This window comes from Myxocyprinus asiaticus, chromosome 10 (genome assembly GCF_019703515.2).
Source record: "Myxocyprinus asiaticus isolate MX2 ecotype Aquarium Trade chromosome 10, UBuf_Myxa_2, whole genome shotgun sequence".
NCBI lineage: Eukaryota > Metazoa > Chordata > Actinopteri > Cypriniformes > Catostomidae > Myxocyprinus > Myxocyprinus asiaticus.
In genome coordinates, this window is record NC_059353.1 from 31,598,100 (window position 1) to 31,607,769 (window position 9,670).

The 9,670-nt window shown below is 38.8% G+C and overlaps 1 pseudogene; it reads left to right on the plus strand.

Moving 5' to 3' along the window:
- LOC127447576 (citramalyl-CoA lyase, mitochondrial-like) overlaps window positions 1-9,007 on the plus strand; it is a 101,644-nt pseudogene extending 92,637 nt beyond the window's left edge.
- Window positions 9,008-9,670: the final 663 nt, after the last annotated feature.

The following is a 9,670-nucleotide window of genomic DNA, read 5'->3' on the forward strand; positions in this document are numbered from 1 at the left end:
AAATTAGGGATCTCCTTTAAACAGTGTAGAAGCTTTCAGAATCTTTCTGACATTTTAGTTTGTTTTTTATGACAGTGTTGGCTAATACCACAATTTTACTATGGAAACAATAACCATTGTAGCTATAATATTTTGGCAAAAACTATGGTTACCATGGTAAATTTTTGTAAGGGAACACAAGTAGGTCAGCATGAGCCAACCCATTTATTTACTTTTTATTATTATTTTTTGGGTTGTGGTGTCCTAGGAAATATATTAGGTGCCACTGAAATGGCTTTTGTTTTTTGTTTTTTCCCGGCGGCCAGCCTTCGGGTTGATCTTGCCATGTTGCAGCCCATCAGCCAAGCACTCTGTTCAGCAGCCTGTCATTAGGCAGGTGGGGTCGGGTTTGATGACTCTCTTCTGGCTCTCGTGCGAGTCTGAATCAGAGCGTCTCCTCATGTTGCATGTGCTGAGCTTACCGCTGCACCATTTGCCACTGCTAGTCTGAGGTCCCTGTGTGGGGAGGCCTATGGAAACATGTTTACAGTTTACACCCTTGGTGTGAAGTGTGTGTATAAGTGTGTTAATGTGTGTATGTCTGTAGGAAATTAGATTGCATGCAGATAAATGTGGTTTGACCTTAGGATGTTATGGCAATGCAATATCATTTCTTATTTTTTTATTAGACTTGAATTGGGAAATCTATCACAATATTAATGGAAATAATTCTGGTCTCAGAATTCTTTATAATAATAATATGATTAGTTTAAACCACACTTTAGTATCTGTATGCATGTGTATCTTTGTGTGTGATGTTTCTAATTTGAATTAAGATCATTTTAAACAGAAACCAGACTTTTTTTTTTATTTACAGTGAATAGCATACTGTTCATCAGTTTTTCTTATGGAAGCATACTCTTTGGAAAATAAGAATAGGGCAAAAATAAATTACAAATTAGCATCACAAGCTTCACGATATATTTTGTAATGTCCTCTTGTATGTATCACTGCACATATTGCATCTTTATTTGCCCCTGAACTCCCCACTTGTGAATTTACCTTGGCCCGTGTTTAGCCCAATTTGTTGTTAGGAGCATTATTGAGACCAATCTACATAAATATGATGTTGTTTAATTAATATGAATGGTTTCAGTTGGTGTCCTAAAATGTCAGAACACAAGACAATATAAAGATTAGACAAAATATTATTGTACGTTTTCCCAGTACATTAAGTAGTTAAATGTCAAAATAAGCTTTCCCTTGTTTTTTTATACATATTATTTTTTATTTAATTTACAGCTCTGTCAGTTCAGGACTGTTTTATTATAATAACCTCCATCATATTGCTACATTGTAAGAAAATTCACATGTATCCTTTTGTGTTGTTTTTGTTGTTCTGCCTTTTTCATAGATTCTGTCACTCTAAGTGACATTTTGAGAATCATCTAACAGGGGGCACTCTGCTAAATGATAATGAGCCAACCAGACATATCCAAACCAGATGGCACCCTGTGATTGGCCGATTGGCTTTAGGGAGAATTAATGATGCACTGTGGCAGGCCAATAGCAATGTGCCGTAAGGGCTTTCCACGCCCCCTTTGCTCACTCCGTCACTAGCTGGCTCAAAACAGACATCTCCTGAACAGGTGGCAGTCTGGGGAAGGAGGCATATTTTGTTGATGTCAGGGAACGACCCCTGCCAGTCTTTTCTGGGATGGGCGTGACAAACAGGGACCTTGAGCCTCCGCTTTAGGGTGTTGATCCAACAGGCCATCTCCTCCAGAGCCGCAGAGGGACAGTACACAAACACTGGTCCTCACCACCACCATTCGTCCGTCTGCAGCACTCAATAATAAAACAAAGTCACCAAGCTGATTTGGTATACTGTATTTACATTGCAGTGCATGCCAAGCTGTCGTTGATAAACCAGAGCATTAACCTGATGCCTCATTTACTCTCAGTTGTTAATTTTTGTAGTCAGAATGTCTTGTATCCTGCAGTATTTGGCTTTAACAATGTGTTAAAGATGCAAAAAGTAACACCTGTGGTATTGTGGGGCTGTGTTAACATATGACTGACATTATGCTGCAATATGTAACATTGTGTGCTGAATTATGTGGGAACTGAGATGGATAACACATGGCACAGGCAGTTTCAGAGGGGTTAACTGGGGTAAGACTTGCAGATGGAGCTAATGGTTTTCTCATGTATTAAATTCAGTCCATACCAGTTTAGCTACCTTTCCGTATTTCCTTTCCTTAAAGCTGTGAAGTGATGATGTCATATCTCAAATGAAGCTTAATAACCCAAAAGTCTGATCTGGGAACATGTCCCTGATTATCTTGGTGCAATACTGGAGAGATGTTATTTTTGAGAAGGTTCCTGCCGCCTTGACCGTAATTTGTTTTAGCTTCTTAGCCAATGCTTCAAAGTAGGGAGGTAAAGGAGAGACGTGTATTTTAAAATGGCCTCCAGATTAAATGGAACAATTCTAAATTATGTTATATAACATTTTAAACCAAACATTGAGATTGAGACTTATTTTATCCAAAGGCATATAGGTTAAATGAAGGATGTGTTTTGCCTACAGAGGCATACATAGTAAATGCATTGATGTCTCACTTCACATTATGGAGGATTTCATGTTCATATGTTGTAGTCGGCTCCAATTTTTCAGCCCAGTGTTGTGTCATTAACACACATAGCTGAGTTTACGACAGATATCAGTTGCTGCTGTCTGATATCTATATCTATGTGTGGTGTGTGTGTGTGTGCACTTTTTTTTTTTTTAGGAGTGCACGCATTGTGGTTACTGTGTGTTTAAGTGTGTGTGGCTCTCACACAGTCCTGTAATAAAAGCTGCAAGTGAATTCTCACAGAGGCTGCCTCAGATTGTAGTGTAACTAAGCGTGTAGTAAAGTTTCAGAGTTCAGCAGGGCACAAGGCGAAAATTGGGATGACACCCATAATTCATAGGATCCTCTATCCCTGCTGTGTCCCTTAAATTCACTCCTGGTCAGGGAGCTGTATTATAGACAGAGGAGCCAGAACACACCAATGCCTTTCCTTCTACTAACCAAAGCCCTTTAAATGTGCAGGAATAATCATGACTTTTTCTGTTTTTACAGAATTTAGTCACTTTCTGTTGTATTGTGTTGTAGCCATCTACGATGTGCAAGTTATGCACCTAAAGAAAGAAATAGTGCTTTTGACAAATAGTCCTATTTTTTAAATTATTTAGACTCTTTATCTTCAGTCATATAAGAAGCTATTTGACTCTATATTTTATTTTACATGTTGGAGCCTTCCTATTTATAGGTGAAAATGCACAAATACAAATTTGCTTGGCAACTACACTGATTACACTGACGTTGGTTACCAAAAGCTGCCGTATCGGCCAGAAAACATAAACAATTACTTGGCTTTAAGTCTTTCTTCATATGATATTACATTGCCAGCAAAGATGTTATAATGGATGGAGGACCTTAGTGGCTCCCCCTCTGCACAGGGCCTGGGACATTCAGTATGTTTACATGCACAGTTAGGGTGCTTTCACACTTTGTTCGATTGCTTGGACTGAACCCGAGTTTGTTTCCTCCCCCTGCACCCGCTGGTCTCTGTTCACATTATTTTATTTGGGTCCGAACCACGGTCTGTTCATTATATCATCAATATTAGTACAGCGGCAGCTGTTTTATCACTGTAACTAGGTAACAACTCAAGAATATGTCAGCTTCACTATGTTAAGTGAAATATTAAAGTTTGTCTCTTTGCATTTACCACCATAACTTTACATGCACACAACGACACTTGCATTTGTCTCCCATGGATGCATTGAATGTGCAATGATGTGAAGAATGTTAGTGATTGTCTGCAATAAGCCCGTGTTACAAGAGAATGTGAGCTGCTCTCTGAAGGGGATAATGTGTAATCGAATATTGGGAAGATGAATGTCAAATTAGCCAGGTGAAATACATGTTGAGCATGCATGCGCACAACATTGAAGCCAATTGTGGTCCAATTAACATGTATACATACTTGACAAAGCTGAGCTGCAATCACATTATCTAGCAGTATGTTTACTTTAACTTTATAAGGTCGATTTCAATCAGACTAAAATAATGTAATGTAAACCTTTAGTCCTATTGAAATCATCTAATTTTTGTGAAGTCGGTCTAACAGACCTAGATAATTTGATTGTCTTTCAGAGCATGCAAGTCGAGCTACAGAGTTGACGCATGACGTTTATTTAACACTTCCTCAGCTGACATCCTTTCTTTAAATATTCGATTACGTTTTGTGTCGTGTATATTTGGATAGACAGATAAGGACTGTAGTTCGACTACACAAAAACTTGCCGTAGCGCGATTAAAACTGTGAATGTAAACGTAGTATACAATCACTGAGCACTTTATTAGGTACACTGTTGTCCTAATAAAGTGTCCGACGTGGTCTTCTGCTGTTGTAGCCCATCTGCCTCAAGGTTCAATGTGTTGTGCATTCTGAGATGCTATTCTGCTAACTACAGTTGTACAGAGTGGTTATCTGAGTTATTGCAGCCTTTCTATCAGCTGGCCATTCTCCGTTGACCTCTTTCATCAGCAAGACGTTTCCATCCGCAGAAATGCCTCCCACGGGATGTTTTTTTGATTTTTGCACCATTCTGAGTAAACTCTAGAGACTGTTGTGCATGAAAATCCCAGGAGATCAGCAGTTACAGAAATACTCAAACCAGTCAATCTCGCCACAGTCGAAATCACTGAGATAAATGTTTTCATTGCACTGCTGTCACACGATTGGCTGATTAGATAATCGCATGTATAAGCAAGTGTATTGGTGCTCCTAATAAAGTGCTCAGTGAGTGTAGGTCTGTTAGTCTGTTTTAGCAAAAATCGGACTGGTGCAGTTTCAGTCAAATTTAAGCATTTTAATATGATGAATTATTGTTTTAGTCCAACTGAAATTGAACTTTTAAAGTGCATGTAAACGTACCGAATGTTGCACATCCCGGTTTTCTCTCCCCTGATGACAACACTAGTTCGTTATACAGGTCTCTAGATTTGGTCAGATTCATTGCAGCCTGAAATTGAGACATGGATAGTAAGTTTGTTTATTTGGAAATATGCTGTTAGAGGTCAATTTTGTTTGTTTGTTGTGCTTTCTTCTTTCAAGGAAAACAAGTGATCCACTCTAACCAGATCAAGACTGTTCAAGAGGAATTCACCCCGAGTCCGGAGACAATCAAGTGGGCCACAGAGCTGATTGCTGCATTAAAGGAGCATCAAAAGTTGGGAAAGGTGCACATTCCAGAGCTACAGAGATCTGTACTATTTTCCAATGTGACGTAGCATCAATGTCCTGATGTCCTCCACGATGCATCTTGCAATGTAGCTTTTCAGCTTTCGTCTGAAGAAAGAAAATGAGATGTTGAATATTATAGTTCCTAATTTAGTGCATCACTGAGTCCTGAGTTTTCTGCACGGTAGGGCTGCGTGTGTCGGAGATGTACTGGTAATGTACAATCTGCCAGTAATTCTTAGGCTAAGGATGGCCTGGGGGTGCGTCTGCGGCACTCTCCCCGTTCGGCTCTTTGCTATCCAAGATTCCAGGGCACAGTCGCTTGATTTATTTGTGTTTTCCCGTAGTTTTTCAGTGCCCTTTTTAATTTCCTTGCAGATTTATTTCAGAAAATGTTTGCAAAATACCACCTGAGGCTTTACTGCCTGTCAACGTGACATTTGTAGACACTATATCAATATTAACAAACTCCAATACAGCTGAATTACATTTATGATACAGTTTAGCTGCAGATTAATTTTCTTTGAACAATATGCATATGCATGTGTCATTTAATTATTGGAACACTTTATTGTTGAGAAGTTATGACAGGGTAGGCTGATTGAAATATCTGGCTCAGTCCTGTGGTGTAATAAACAGAATCATTTAAAATGCAAATAAAAGACTTCCAGCCCTAATTCTTGCAGCTGTCAGGAATATTTCAGTTTTTTCACACATGCTGTAGTAAAAGCGTCTTAGTTTAATAAAAAAGCATTTTCCAACTTTTTACCAACTTGAATAAAACACAACATTGCCTTAAACTGGAAGCTAACAAGCTTATTGATCCACTGTATCATAACGGCACGCCAATTAAAAGTTGATTTCAGTTACAGTTTTGCAACATTTGTATTTTTATTACATTTAACAGTTGAATCCCTGGAGTCTCTAAAAAGACTTATGTTGTAGTGTTAAATACTTAGTGCAGCAGAGAGTGCAAGGACATAAATACTTTCAGAAAATACCTGACACAACTGGCTTTATTTTTATTCAGCTGGCGTTCTGTTCTCTTTTCCTTAGGGGGCTTTCATGTTTCATAACAGTATGATTGACGTGACATCTCTGAAGCAAGCTCAGAACATTGTCACATTGGCTTCAGCAGTTCAGGGGAAGTGAGCTAGACCTGAGTTCCTTAGGCATCGAATTCTGCACCACGCTGGCCACCAACTGTGCCTGTTCACATCAACGCCTGAAATCTGTGCATTGCAATCAAGACAGAACATACTGTATTGCACATTTTTTCTTCTGCTGAGTAATTGAAGTTTAACTTAAGTAATTTTTTTTTTTTTTTTTGCTGAAATTTATTGTAGTTGCATTACCATTTTATGCATTAGTTTGTGTTTGTGTGTGTGGCGGTGCCCACCCCCTGCCTCTCTCGTGTCAGGACAGACGATTGTCTGTGGCAGAGGTTGTGCATGCCCAGTGAAAGGCCAAACAAACAGAGCTGCCCTGCCGTTGAGCTTCCATTCAGCCTGAAGGCTCCTCCAGGCCCCTGCACATCAAAGTGCTATTTGCCAAGAAGCCGGCATGAATTTACTAAAACCAACAGAGAGCGAATGAGTCTGTGTGCCCGCTCTAAATTGCAGGCCTTTGTTTCAGGGGATTCTGTTAGCCAGTCTGTTCTCTGAGAGGAGGCCTGAATGTGTCTGCAGCCTGGCGTAAGCTCTAAGCTGACCTGCTCAGTGGTGTTGCACACATTTGCTCGCAAACACGTACACAAAGGGCTCCGCAGTTTGTCCTTTTTCCTCTATGTAAATATCAGCAGTTTTCCATGCTTTCCTTTGCTTTGTTACCCGGGCAGTGGGTCCTAGTGGGTCCGAATCTGCATGAACTTGCCCAAGCACTAAAAAGACGTGCTGCTGCTGCTGCTGCCGTTGTCCATTTTGCCCATGTTCTACACACACACACACTTTGTCAAGAATGTCTCTTTTCAAATAAAGCTCCAGGATTTCTCTTGAGGGAGTTGTTGTTGGTGTTTTTTTTTTTTTGTTTGTTTGTTTTTTTTTTTGTTTGTTTGTTTTTGTTTTTTCACATTTGTTATGAATGCATCTTACAGTACACTCTGTTCCCACTCATTGCTGGTCTTTGGCTCCCATGGGCTGATGAGACCTTTGGCAGAAATGACAGGGGTGGATTTGTCTGGGGTGGGGGGATGGTTGATGGTTCCGTTGGTCACTATGGTAATAAAGGCCCCCACAAAAAAGCAAGACTGGATATGGAGTGATCAATAGAGTCTGTGGAGTGCGTCTCGGTCCTGAGCTCTGTGCCAACCAAGGAACGCAGACAGAAAGATAGAAGCCGCCACTGTGAACAGCCCAAAGGGCCGACGATATGCTGACGGCCTGGCACCCAGCCCACACTTCTCTCCTTGTCCCCTCTCTGCCATATACACTCATTTAATTTTCATTTTCTTTGGAATCTTCTTTTTGGATTCATGTCAGACAAGCCCTTTTGCACTCCTAAGCACTTTTCAAGCAAGTCTTGAAGACTCTCAGTCAGAGCTCGAGACCGTGGGCTCAATAGGCCAATGGACAGAGCTGGAAAATGCTACTTGGATGCATTGTGGCATATATCATAGATATTTGTTTGTTGATTGATATGACACTAAAGTGGACTTCTGTATGACAACCCCCTCCCATAAAACGGCTACGTCAGTGGTTCTTGTGCCTTTTCAAAAGTGTCCACATTAATGTGTCTTTACTGTTTGAAACTGAGATGTGTGATAATTTACTATTTTGCACCTTATTATTTAATACAAAGTGAAATTATATTCATCAATGGAATTCTGATCTGTACACCAAAGGCACTGTAAATTATATTAATTATCTTGAAACTGTTCTGCAGAGTGAAAGATTCTGGGTTTAAAAGATTTGAGGTCATTAGAGATCAGCAAAATGCTACTGTCTCCTGATTCTTTGTCATTTTTCATGACATTTCTATTATGCCTCTAACTTGACATAATCTTTTTAGCTCACAAGGTGGAATTATTTAAATACATTTACTAGTATTCCCAAAGAGAGTACAATACAATTAACACGAATAGGACCTTACCTAATCTTGACAGCACTCAATTAGGCTTGAAACACAGTCCTGATGGTTATGTGATGAGATTGCTCTCATAAATTATCTGATATCAACCCAGCCGAGAAAATGCATGTATGCAAAGTGCTTTCAGAGGAAAATTAAAAGGAAACGTTTTACATATTTTTCATTAATCTCAATGGGACCCGTGTGGCTGGGAGGATTTTACTCGCCTAATTTCTTGCCAGGGGATCTTCCAAATAATTACTTTATATTTTTTTTAGTAGACAATATATGACAAATTCATTTCAACAAATATGATTCCCCCGCAATAAAACGAATCGTTTACAACAGGGGTTGGCAAAAACCATTTTGGAAATAATGTGTAATTGAAATGAAATTGAATTTATTGTCAATGAGGATAATGAGTGACAAATTAACTCTAATAATGCTTAAAATGTCTTGTGTTTCTTTGCATGAATGCAATTGTCGTGTAGCCTCCAGGATAATCGTCGGATCCTGGTTTTATTTTTATTTTTTATTCATACTACGAAATTAACGCGTTGTTTTCATGTCTGTTTCAACAAAACTTTTTTTTTCTGTACAAACGTTTTAAATGTCTGCCTTTTTGCACACCTTTTATTCTTTATTAAAACCAAATACTTTCACTTTCAAATGGTGGGCTGCTATTATTATTATTATTAGGCCTATTATTATGATGATGCTATTTGCCTTATTTGTGGTTTTATTTGTTTTTCTTTATTTTTGCTCAACGTCATGATTTTAAAAGCAACGGATTTCTTTGCTCGAGTGTTCTAGTTTAGACTGCTTTAATATTTTGAAATGCTGCCTATGTATGAGCCAGACACAACTTTATTTACATTAAAAAAAAAAAAAAAAAAAATAATAAAAAATCAAACTTAGATTGTTGATTATGTTAGATCCTAGTTTTTACGGCTTTAAATGCAAGACTGATTTTCCGTATGATGGCACAACAAAAATAGCATACTGTTTCTTAATTCTGAAGCAACATTAATTTTGCCCTTTTCCTAAGCCGTAGCAGGGATTTTTTTTTTTTTTTTTTTTTTTTATAATTTCTTTATGTTTTGGTAGAATACCGATGTGAGTGAAGGATAGTTCTCTCTGAATAACCGGAGACTTTGAGCTGACTCTTTTATTTGAAATGGAGAAAGATCAAAGGACAAACCCCAGTAAACCTCCTCCAGTCTTTGTCTGCTGTTGCTATGGCTTCGAGTTGAGGGGCCACGTAAATCAGACTCGATACAGTGCGACAAAAAGTCTCCGAAAACTTTTGCATTTTCAACCGGCTTGG